The sequence below is a fragment of the Vulpes vulpes genome, chromosome 14, assembly GCF_048418805.1.
Source record: "Vulpes vulpes isolate BD-2025 chromosome 14, VulVul3, whole genome shotgun sequence".
Classification (NCBI taxonomy): domain Eukaryota; kingdom Metazoa; phylum Chordata; class Mammalia; order Carnivora; family Canidae; genus Vulpes; species Vulpes vulpes.
The window spans coordinates 69663724-69674731 of NC_132793.1; positions in this window are offsets into that span (position 1 = coordinate 69663724).

An 11008-nucleotide genomic window follows, 5' to 3' on the forward strand; every position below is an offset into this window, starting at 1 on the left:
ATATAGATTTCTCCACTTTACTGTGTGATCTTGGGTGAGTCCCTTGAAATCTTTAGCGTTTTCATTTGTAAAATGAAGATTACAGTATTGAGCTGCTGCAATATTTTTATTTATTTATTTATTTATTTATGATAGTGACAGAGAGAGAGAGAGAGAGAGAGAGAGAGAGAGGCAGAGAGAGAAGCAGGCTCCATGCACCGGGAGCCCAATGTGGGATTCGATCCCGGGTCTCCAGGATCGCGCCCTGGGCCAAAGGCAGGCGCTAAACCGCTGCGCCACCCAGGGATCCCCTGCTGCAATATTTAATGTTTAGTAGGCACATAACAAGCATTAGATGATGGGAAATACAATAATAATGCTAATAGTAGTTACCTGCATTTCTAATGTATTTGTAATTATTATAAAATAAAGATCTCTGAGGATAATTTTTGGACTATTAACTTATGTACTCTTCAGTCTACATCTTTGATGCCTTGGATATATGTTTCCAAAAGAGGCATTTGATTTGAATTAAATCTGGCATCTGAGGAGATTTAGAAGGATAGAATACTTCAGGTAGGAAAAAGGAGAAACCATGGAACAGATGGGTGGACTAAAAAGAAGCTTACCCACTAAATGTTACCAGCTCTAACTATGCTATTATTGCCTCATAATAAGAATGTTATTAATGCTAGAAATCTCTTTTTTTTCTTATTAATGGAGTTTCATGAATGATATTTGCTCATGTTTGAATGTCCATAGTTTTTTTTTCTTTACTTTTAATTTTATTTAATTTTTTAGAGATTTATTTATTTTAGAAAGAGAGAGAGAGCACACACATGGTGGCGGGGGGAGAGGGGGAGAGAGAGGGAGAAAGAGAATCTCAAGCAGACTCCCTTCTGAGTGTGAAGCCTAATGCAGGGCTCAACCTCATGACCCTGAGATCATGACCTGGGCCGAAATCAAGGGTCAGACACTTAACCAACTAAGCCACCTAGGCATCCTTGAATGTTCACAGTTTTAAAGCATAGTTGAAATAGTTTTCAAAAATTTTCCTTGAACCATAAAACTTATTTGGTTTAGTATTACCATTGGTCTGATCAATTGTGTAAAATAATGTAAACATTTGCTTACATGTGGTTATTTCCTTTTAAACAGAAATTCTCACCATATTCATCTCACGCAAATCAAAAACATAGTATATAATCAACTTCTTGTTCCTTTATTGTCCTATTAGCTTTGTACATGGTCCTTTTTTAGCTTGCTCCTTTTTGAAAACCAACATCTATAAAAAAATATCATATGTGACATGAAATATATTTTAAGACATAAAGAGTAATGAATTTTAGAAAAACTGGAAATTGAAATTATAGGTTACAATTAATATTACAAATATTGCAGTGGGTATGAAAGTTTCATTACAATCTATCACTTTTAGTAATAATAGTTTAGGTTGACATGCTGGATCTCCAATTTTAACACACACACATCCCTAGCTGCTTTGCTTCTCTGAGCATGGAAGATTAGCACATTCTTTCCTTTTGAGCAAAGCTATCAAACATCTGAGCAATATTCTCTTTTGGACAAATGAAGCAGATGGGGGCTGTATGCATAATGGTTGAACAGGCTTTATTGTAAAATAGACTTGATTATGAGCCTTGGCTCGTTTCTTATTAATTTAGGCACGTTACTTAACTGTGTTAAGACTTAGTGCCCTTACTTCCAAAATGGGGACAATAATCTTTCATCAGAGGGTTGTTATGAAAATTAAATCAACCAACACTGTCATATCCAAAGTTCTTGGCAGAAACCAAGGAATACATATATTTTAGCTTCAGTCTTGAATAGTCAGACAGCTAACACACACAGAAAAAAAATCATAAGAGTACACTAAGAAACTCTCAGAGCCCAGGCTGAGATAGAAGACAAAGAAGCTAAGGGACAGACCTCTACTGAGGGGATTTTAGGGAATATCAAAGCTCTGAGCCTTTCAGGGTGGTTAGATTACTTCCCCTATTGGGAAAAGTGTATTATTTCTGGCCATGTTGAGAAGCGCACAAATGTAGTACAGTCTGCCGTTAGTCCTCAGTGAATTAGCCCCTGGTCAACAACCTTTCTCTCCTTTCTGATCCATATCATTAGCCCAAGTGGTTTCAGTCTCTGCACTGAGGACATTCGGATAAAAATGTCTGTATCCCATCTCCTTTCCCCCCCACCCTATGTTCAACTATTCCTTACATCCCATTATTATCCTGATTTGCTCCATCCATCTATACATAGAAATGAAATGCTCTTCTCTCACTACTGAAAAAAATTTATGAAAGTGTGATATTTGAGTTGATTTCTGAAGGACAAGTAGGAAATAGATATTTGGGAATTTCTAGGGTAAAGGAGAGGAGTCTTTTTGACTCCTGAGTCCTGGAATGCCATACTGAAATTTTTTAGCCAATATATACACATGGTTGTTATTCCTCAGGAGAGGGAACAATGAAGATGGGCTATGGCCCTAATTCTAAATGGCTAGGCAGCCACTTACAGTAATGATAACCATTCCAACTGAGGGCTTTAGTTCCAGCCATCAGCGAGAAGCAATGGATAGCAGTTTTGATCTTTGTCCTTGAACACGGTTTATGGCTCCAGGAGGAGTGCTTCCTTGGATGTCACATTAACAAAAACAACATTAAGCAGAGTCATTAACATGTTATTTTGCTTTGGGAAAGGAATATACTGGACATTTTCATTAGTGTAAAGTACTGCATTATGTTTAACCCTCTTTCCCTCAATATTTAGGAGGACCGTTTGGCAAATTTTGCATTTTCCATGCCAATTATCAATTTCTTCTTTGTTTTTTGTTTGTCTCTGGTAAATACATCATAATATATTCATACTGTTAACCTGATGTGTGCTGTCTAATCACTATGGATCCAAAATATGCACTTTGGAATTGTTTTTGTAAATTGAAACTTTGTCTCAATGATTAGGTAAAGATGTCAGTGATTTAGGGAGGCAGGTACAATTTTAAAATTCACAGATACGACTCTTTCTGAGCAGAGCTGTCTGACAGCCAAAAGTAAACAAAATTTCTCTTCAATAAGAATCTCATTGCAGGAGAATGATAACAGTCCCCACTTGAAAAGAATGGGTAGACTGAAAATATCAATGACCATCTGGGTGCTTTAAAGTCATAGAATATCCAGTTAACAACATAATATTTCTGCCAAAGTGACCATCTGCTTAAGCATGTCAAAATAACAAACAACTCAATGCTACTTTCAAAATCAGAATGCCAGGATTATTCTTTAAATGATGAGAGGGAAAATTAAATTAATAATATAGAGAAAAATGCATAATAATTATTTAGTGAGTTGGGAGGTATAATGAATTTTGAGGTATAATGAATGATAGTTTGGAAGGCTTAAAAATGGCTTATTTTTTAAGATTATGTAATAATCTTAATCTTTGACATAAATATAAATTACTTTTACTTCCTCTCTCATAATAACTATATATATAATTATTCTATTCTATATAATTACTCTAATAACTATATATATAATTATTCTATTCCATTATATATATAATTATTCTATTCTATAAGCATGTAGGCTTTTAATGGAATTTTTTAGTCTGAGAGACCTGGTGATTTGATTTACTTTTAAAATAGTATAGTACCTTCTCTGTGCTGATTTATATAAAATTTTAAAAACTCCCTAAATAAAAAATATTCTGCAGATAAGTTTAAATGTAAATTGTGAAAATCCTGATTAAAATACCTTTGACTAAAAAACCCTTACTCAAAATGACACAAATACTTATTGGCATACCTAAAAATAGACAAAGAAAACAAGATGAGAATATACATTAATATTAAATTCTATGAATCATAGACAATATACTGCTAAGCTCTGGAGAAATACTACTATGAGACCCATGGAACAAGATTTAGAAAATCAAAAATAAAATGGGAGCATATTAATATTTTTTTTCTCATAGAGCATACAATCATGTCTACCTGACAACAGGTTTTCAGATGCTTCATTGGTTACGAAAAGGAAATAGTTCATACTGGACCAACAGAGTCTTAATATGTAAAAATTTAATAAACACTAGAAATTGGGTTAAAATTCATGTATATTGATCTACTGGCTGCAGATTTAAGATGGGGTTTCAACTAGCCCCAAAATAGACAAATAAGTAGAATCAAGGGTTAGCCCTGTCCACTGCATTTTGTCAAATATGAGATTTTGCTAGATGTCTCATGATGTCTATGGGGAAATTACCATAGGTAAAAGGAAAGAGGAAATTGTCCTGAAGACTCAGAGGAAATATAAATCTCTAAAATATATATCCCTAAATTTTATTACAGGAATTGGAAAAATACTTCTGAAAAAGAATATGCCCATTATGATATAGGAGCTAAAGCTATAAAGAGAAACCAGGTCAATATGACCTTATAGGCAGGTGAGTTTTAAGAACTATTAGTTGATATTAAAAATTATCTGGTTAAGACTTGAAGAGTAATGTTAGGGCATCTGGTGTTTAATCATAGAATTAAAGGCTGTCCTGGTTTAAATAAAGAGCAAAACAATGTCAAAATCTAATCAGTGACAGGGAAGATGAACTTTCCTAGCATGTACAACATAAGGATAAAAGGGACACGAGGACGATAAACATGGAGGAAAGAAAATGAGGAAATAACCCGATTGATAAGTGAGACGAAGGAAAGAAATCCCTTAAAGCTAGTGTCTATCCATTCTTTTTTAATGTTTTCCATTCATTCTGATCAATTTACCATTCTCTGCCTAACCTACTCTGCTTAGGCCTCCTTCACTGTTATTCCACTGAATCTACCAGAATTAAGGTCACATCTATCTCTTCAGGCATGGTTAAATTAAGATCATATCTGTCTCTTTAGGTTAAATCCATGGTTACTTTGTAGACTTTGTTTTTTAAAAAACAGATTTATTTGTTTATTTGAGAGATAGAGAACACATGTGGGAAGAGGGGCAGAGGGAGGGGGAGACGAGCAGATCCTCCTCTGAGTGGGGATCCTGATGCAGGGCTTGATCACAGGGCCCCAAGATCATGACCTGAGCTGAAATCAAGAGTGGGACACTTAACCAACTGAGCCACTCAGACTTCCCTAGACTTCATTTAATTATACCTATCAGCATAATTTGACATACTTATCTACTCCTTTCTTCTTGAAATGCATCCTTCTGTTTACTTCCATGATGCAACACTTCTGGATATTCTATTTTCTCAGGATGCTTTTTCTCAGTCTTCTTTAGTATCTGTTTGTTCAACCATCAAATACTGGAATGCACAATGCGGTCCCAGGCCTCTTCCTTCCTCTGTCTACAATCATGTAACCATCTCCCTAGTGATCTCACTCATTGACAGGTGCATATGTGCGTGTGGGCATGCATGAGTGTGTAATTGCCAAATTTAAGTCTCTGATTTGCATTTATTATTGTTGACATGACTCTTTACTTGATGAGAAAGTCAAATAAATTCTCAAACATGTCTCTTAACATGATGTATAGCTCCCATAATGCTGCATTCCTATAAATCCATCTCTCTCTGAATTTTTCTCATTTTAGTAAATGTTACCAAAGCCTCCCAATTACTCAATTTAAGAAATTTAGAATCTTTTCTTCCTTTTTTTTTTTTTTTTACTAAACTTCTCCTGCCTAACCAAAACATCACCTCCCTCCTCGTCCCGGTACCCATCTTCTTCCTCCCCTTCTTCTCACTTACCCTCTTCCTCTCTCCCTCCTCTTCCTCTTCTTTCTTTCTTTCTTTCTTTCTTTCTTTCTTTCTTTCTTTCTTCTTTCTTTCTTTCTTTCTTTCTTTCTTTCTTTCTCTTTCTTTCTTTCTTCTTTCTTCTTTCTCCTCCTCCTCCTCCTCCTCCTCCTCCTTCTTCTTCTTCTTCTTCTTCTTCTTCTTCTTCTTCTTCTTCTTCTTCTTCTTCTTCATCTTTTTATACCTTTCCAGACATTTTCATCCTTCTTGTTATTATTCATTGATAATCCACTGGCTAAACAGCAGCCAAAGTGACTTTCTAAAAAAAAAAAATCAAATCATGTCACTTCTTACCTAAAAACTTATAAGTCCTTTCCAATGCACGAAGAATAATATCAACCAGAATGATACAAAGCAATTACTAATTAAAAAAGGGCAAACAAAACAAAAGGAACCAGATTAGGAATATAAATTTCAAGCAAAGTAAAAATCAAGATAATCAAATCAGTGATCAAAAGTTATTTTTAAAGTTATAAAATATACAATGAAAGTTATAAAATTTATAAACTTTTACATACATAAAGTATAATAAAATGTAATGGTAAAATTTATAATTTTATGTTTAATATATTTATATTAGGCATTATGGAAACATCATTATTTCATTTAAGTTTTAGAAACCATTATTGAGGCCCACTCACTGGTTAAGGAACTGAGGACCCTAGTTACATAGATCACAAAGGATGGAGAAATCGTACAAAGTACAAGTTCTGGGTGTTCCCACAGACTATGCCTATTATACCAAACAACACAATGATACTAAAAAGTTTGGGATATATTGAACACAATTGTGGTGAGAAACTTCAACACTGCTTTGATAACTTTGACAGATCCAGTACATAAAAACAAAAAAAAAATGAAATATGTAATTGCTATGGGAAGATGTTGGGACAACATTACAAATAGGACCTGATTTTCTTTTCTTTTTGTAGGGAGGAAATGGATGTAAAAGGTTGGAGCTATTACCTTTAAAGACAATGCATCAAGGCCTATGAATCCAGTCTAGGAAATAAGTTGTATATTTTAGTGAGAGCAGTCTCCTTTAGAGAAGGAGGCTTAGGTAGTTTCTGAAAGTCTTTTCATAAGAATTTTTGTTTGTTTAATAATTATGTTTCTAAAAGTTCTTTATTAATCAGAGATTTATGCCAACGCATTTTGTGTATACACATACATGTAAGATTGTGTATATGTACACAGATGTATATATATATGATTATATATATGAAGCATGTTATATAGGATGTTAGAAGGTTTTATTTCATGATACTGGCTGCCATATGCTGGTAACACCTCAGATTTCAACCCTCTCTTTTTGAATATTCTCATTTAGTACTAGTTTAGGGGCTGAATATTTTCATACAGTTGAAGATGAGCTATGGTGTAGATATTATCTATTAATGTAATTTACCAGGTAAAAGGTAAGGCTGGTTCTCTTTAACAACTTAAATTTCCAATGACTTCCAGTTTAAGGCTTCTTTTTTTATGGATGCAGCTACTTCACATGTAAACAATAAACACATGAACACAAAGACTGTGAGGTGGACCCAAATGTGTAACAGACATTAATATTTAATAAGCATAGTCAGGGGGAAGATTTAGGTCAAGAGGTAGGCAACAGATATAAGCTAGTCCAGGAGTCACAGCCCTTTTGGTAATTAAGAGAAGAGTATCAATCTGAATGTTTATGGTGGATTTAGCTCTAACCTAGAACAGGCAGGTTTGTAGAGGTTTCCTTTGCCTCTGAGTTGGCTGTCTTTGCTCCTAATCTTAAGATGCAGTCCAGCTTTCTAAGGGTTGTATCCTTTCATGACAAACAGATGCTAATACTTTGGGAAAGTAAGAGTTCCTTCCCAGATGTGTGGTTTACAGCATCCTGTTTCAGATTTTTAAAGAAAGAGGTTGGAGGGATAAATATATGAACAAAGAAGTGAAAGCTATCCAAAATCCATGGATTGAAAGTAAACTTTGACTATTTTTTTATGATTTTTTTTTTTTTAATTTGAGAGAGAGAGAGAAAGAGAGAGAAAAACCAGTGGGGAGGGGGTGGGGCAGAGGGTGAGGGAGGAGCAGGCTCCTTGCTGAGCAGGGAGGCCAACCCAGGGCTGGATCCCAGAACCCTGAGATCATGACCTGAGCTGAAGGCAGATACTTAACTGACTGAGCCACCCAGATGCCACGAAACTTTGACTTTCTTTATGTTGGTCCCATTCAAGTTGAATGGAGTTGAAATATTGAACTTGAAAAAAAAAGAAATATTGAACTTGATATTAAAATTAATATTAACCATAAATTTAGCATATATTTTCTTTTTTCCAGAGCCTATATCACATTAGGATCAGAATATGGATTTTAAATTTGTCAGCTGTAAATTAGACATTTTAAAAATACAGTTGATTAACCCCATTTCTCTCATCCCTCCTAAGTAAATAATGAAGAAAAATATCTAGATATGTGTTTACTTAAACTTGGACAGCTTATAATGCTAATTAATTAATTAATTAATTGTTACTTTTACTCTCTACCTGTCTTTCATTATTCTAAGAGGCAGATTGATTATAAAAATTTATTATCTAATTTTCTGAGATCAGATGGGATTAGGCACATTTAGGGTGGTATGGCTCTAGACTGCCTAATTTTGATAATCCCATATTCTATGACTTTCTCCCATTTACCCGTTGCAGATGAGATGCTGGGCTAGATTTGTCTAAAGTAGTTTCTTGTCAGATAGGTAAACTTGCTATGTGAATTCTCTTCAGTCCAGAGAAGGTGATCTTTATGTAAAACCAGTAAACACTGCCCTGATTAATTCAAAAGAGCTGAGCCAACCACAGAGGGGTGTTTTACTTTATACCTTGCTGGGAAAGAAAGAACAACCACATAAAGCCCACAAATTCCAAGTAGTGATTTTACTACAAAGAATACGAATAGTTCATTTTTCATATTAGTGCAAATTAACAATATAAAGAGATTCATATGGATTTATTTCAGGAATAAACCAATACTTCTGTTTTCTATCGTTTCTTTCACATAATTATATGATCTATAAACAACAATAGATTCTATGTTGACTTTAAAGCCGATTTTCTGCTCTTTAAAAAAAGATATTGAAAAAGATTGACTCTCAGTCTTGTTTTTTAAAGTAGAAACCCTTAACAAATTTTTAAAGTTTGATATTTTCCTTTTCTACTTATTCTTTATGTCAAATTCTTGTCAATATTAAAGTATACATTTATATATCTATCCATCAATTAATCACTTATCTTTAGTAGATCTCCTAATTAACCTCTTAATTAATTTAACAGATGAATTAAGTTTTCCATATAACATGCTGTCTTATGCCCCTGGCATGTTGAAAGTTTATTGCTTATAGGGTATGCTCTATTTTGCCAATGAATATTTACTTCAAGCAAGTTTATACCAATAGTACTTTTTACTACAATCACAAAAGTTTAGATAAATATAATATAAACTCATGACATATGTATGGAAAAAGATATTTATCTCAAAGAAATAAAAATTGAATGCTTTGATATATGCAAATGGCTAAAGATTGTGATGATTATAAAGACTGAAAAAATAGTAAAAATTGGAAAGGTGTGACTCATTTTGCTTTACAAATAAATGTCTTCAAATTCTGTTTTTACTTTAAAAGACTCTGAAACTGAAAACTGGAGATGTGTTAGAGATAGTCTATATGAATGATCAATAATCTAATTGATCTTTGGCCAATATCAAATTGGTGGATGGATGTTTATGTTTTAAGTCAAAATATTATGTACAGTTTTTCATCTATTTATTATTTTTATGTATCTAAATCCTATAGTTTTAGGACTTGCTACCAAAATAACTCTTTTGATTAACTGACATATGTCTGTTCATTACCACATGGTCTTTCTGCCTTTGTCTTTGGCCTACCACTTTTCTCTATTTCTTGACTGGACTGTGTTCTGATCTACATTTCGGCGTCTGGGCAAAAACCGTGCTGCAGCTGTCTTGTGCTGACTCTTTCTGATATGTCTGTGCATTGTTTGGTCAATTAGTTCTGTTGTCCAAGAACAGTCAGGAGATTTTCATTTCATTCATTTTGTGGGCACAGAATGACTTTCGATTTAAATCAGAGGTATAAAATGATTCTATGAGATAGTCACAGAAAGGTATGTTCTGCATTATAGAATTAAACATGCCCTCTAGTCATAGCATTGTGAAGTTTTACTGTTTAATCTAATGTTGTGGACCATAATAACACTCCCACGTATTCACTTTCAGTGGCTGGTAAGCTTAGATAGTAGAAAATTTAAATTAAATTTCATCTATCTTTTAAATTTAGATCTGTATATTTAGAGCTATTATTATTCTTTTATAAATATACATGTTCATATATATGTATTTGCATATGTGTTTGTGTGTATTTATGTGTGTGTATACATATATTCCCTATATGTAGCATGGCAGGGATATGACTCACTGGCCACTTCCCACAGAAGCAAAATCAGTATTTTGATAAACAAAGGATAACATGTATTTTTCCTCTGAACATGATCTGAATTTGTAATTTTATAGAGACATCAAAATGAGCAACAACTCCTGAATGTACTATAAAATTCTCATTATGATCCTAGAAAAAAAGTTCTGTGTGTGTGCAAATGATAGTTTATCATAATAGAGCAATATTCATGTAGTTCATCAGTCTGTGGTGGCAGTTTTCAGCCTGTCTTCCTTTGTTACTGGTTTTATTTTTAGTTTTTCTTTCGAGACAGATAGAAGCGGATACATAAGTCCTTAGAATGACAAATACCTTTCTTCCATCACACAATCATGAATCTCAAAACAATCCCAGATTAAACCTAGGGATTTACTATAAAGAGAATAACTTTAAGAAGAATTCTAACAAAATACTAAGAAAAACTTATCTGAGAAAGATTAAGCTATTCTCTATTGCTTAAATTTTTTTCTGCCTCTTTCAAATTATTTTAAAAGGTCTTGTAACTGCTTAATATATGATAAAATTTACATTAACTTCTTTATATCTGATACAATGTTTGGTGTATACTTACCCTCCTGAAAACTTGCAGTATGACACAAACTCAGAGGTTTTTGATGTTTACCTTTAGAGGATTTGTTCTTAAAGGAGTAATATGAAGTTTCTGTTAAGAAAGATAAACTTTATTTATCATCAGTATTATTGTTATTAGGAAAAGTTTATAGTTAGCTATTTCTGAATGGG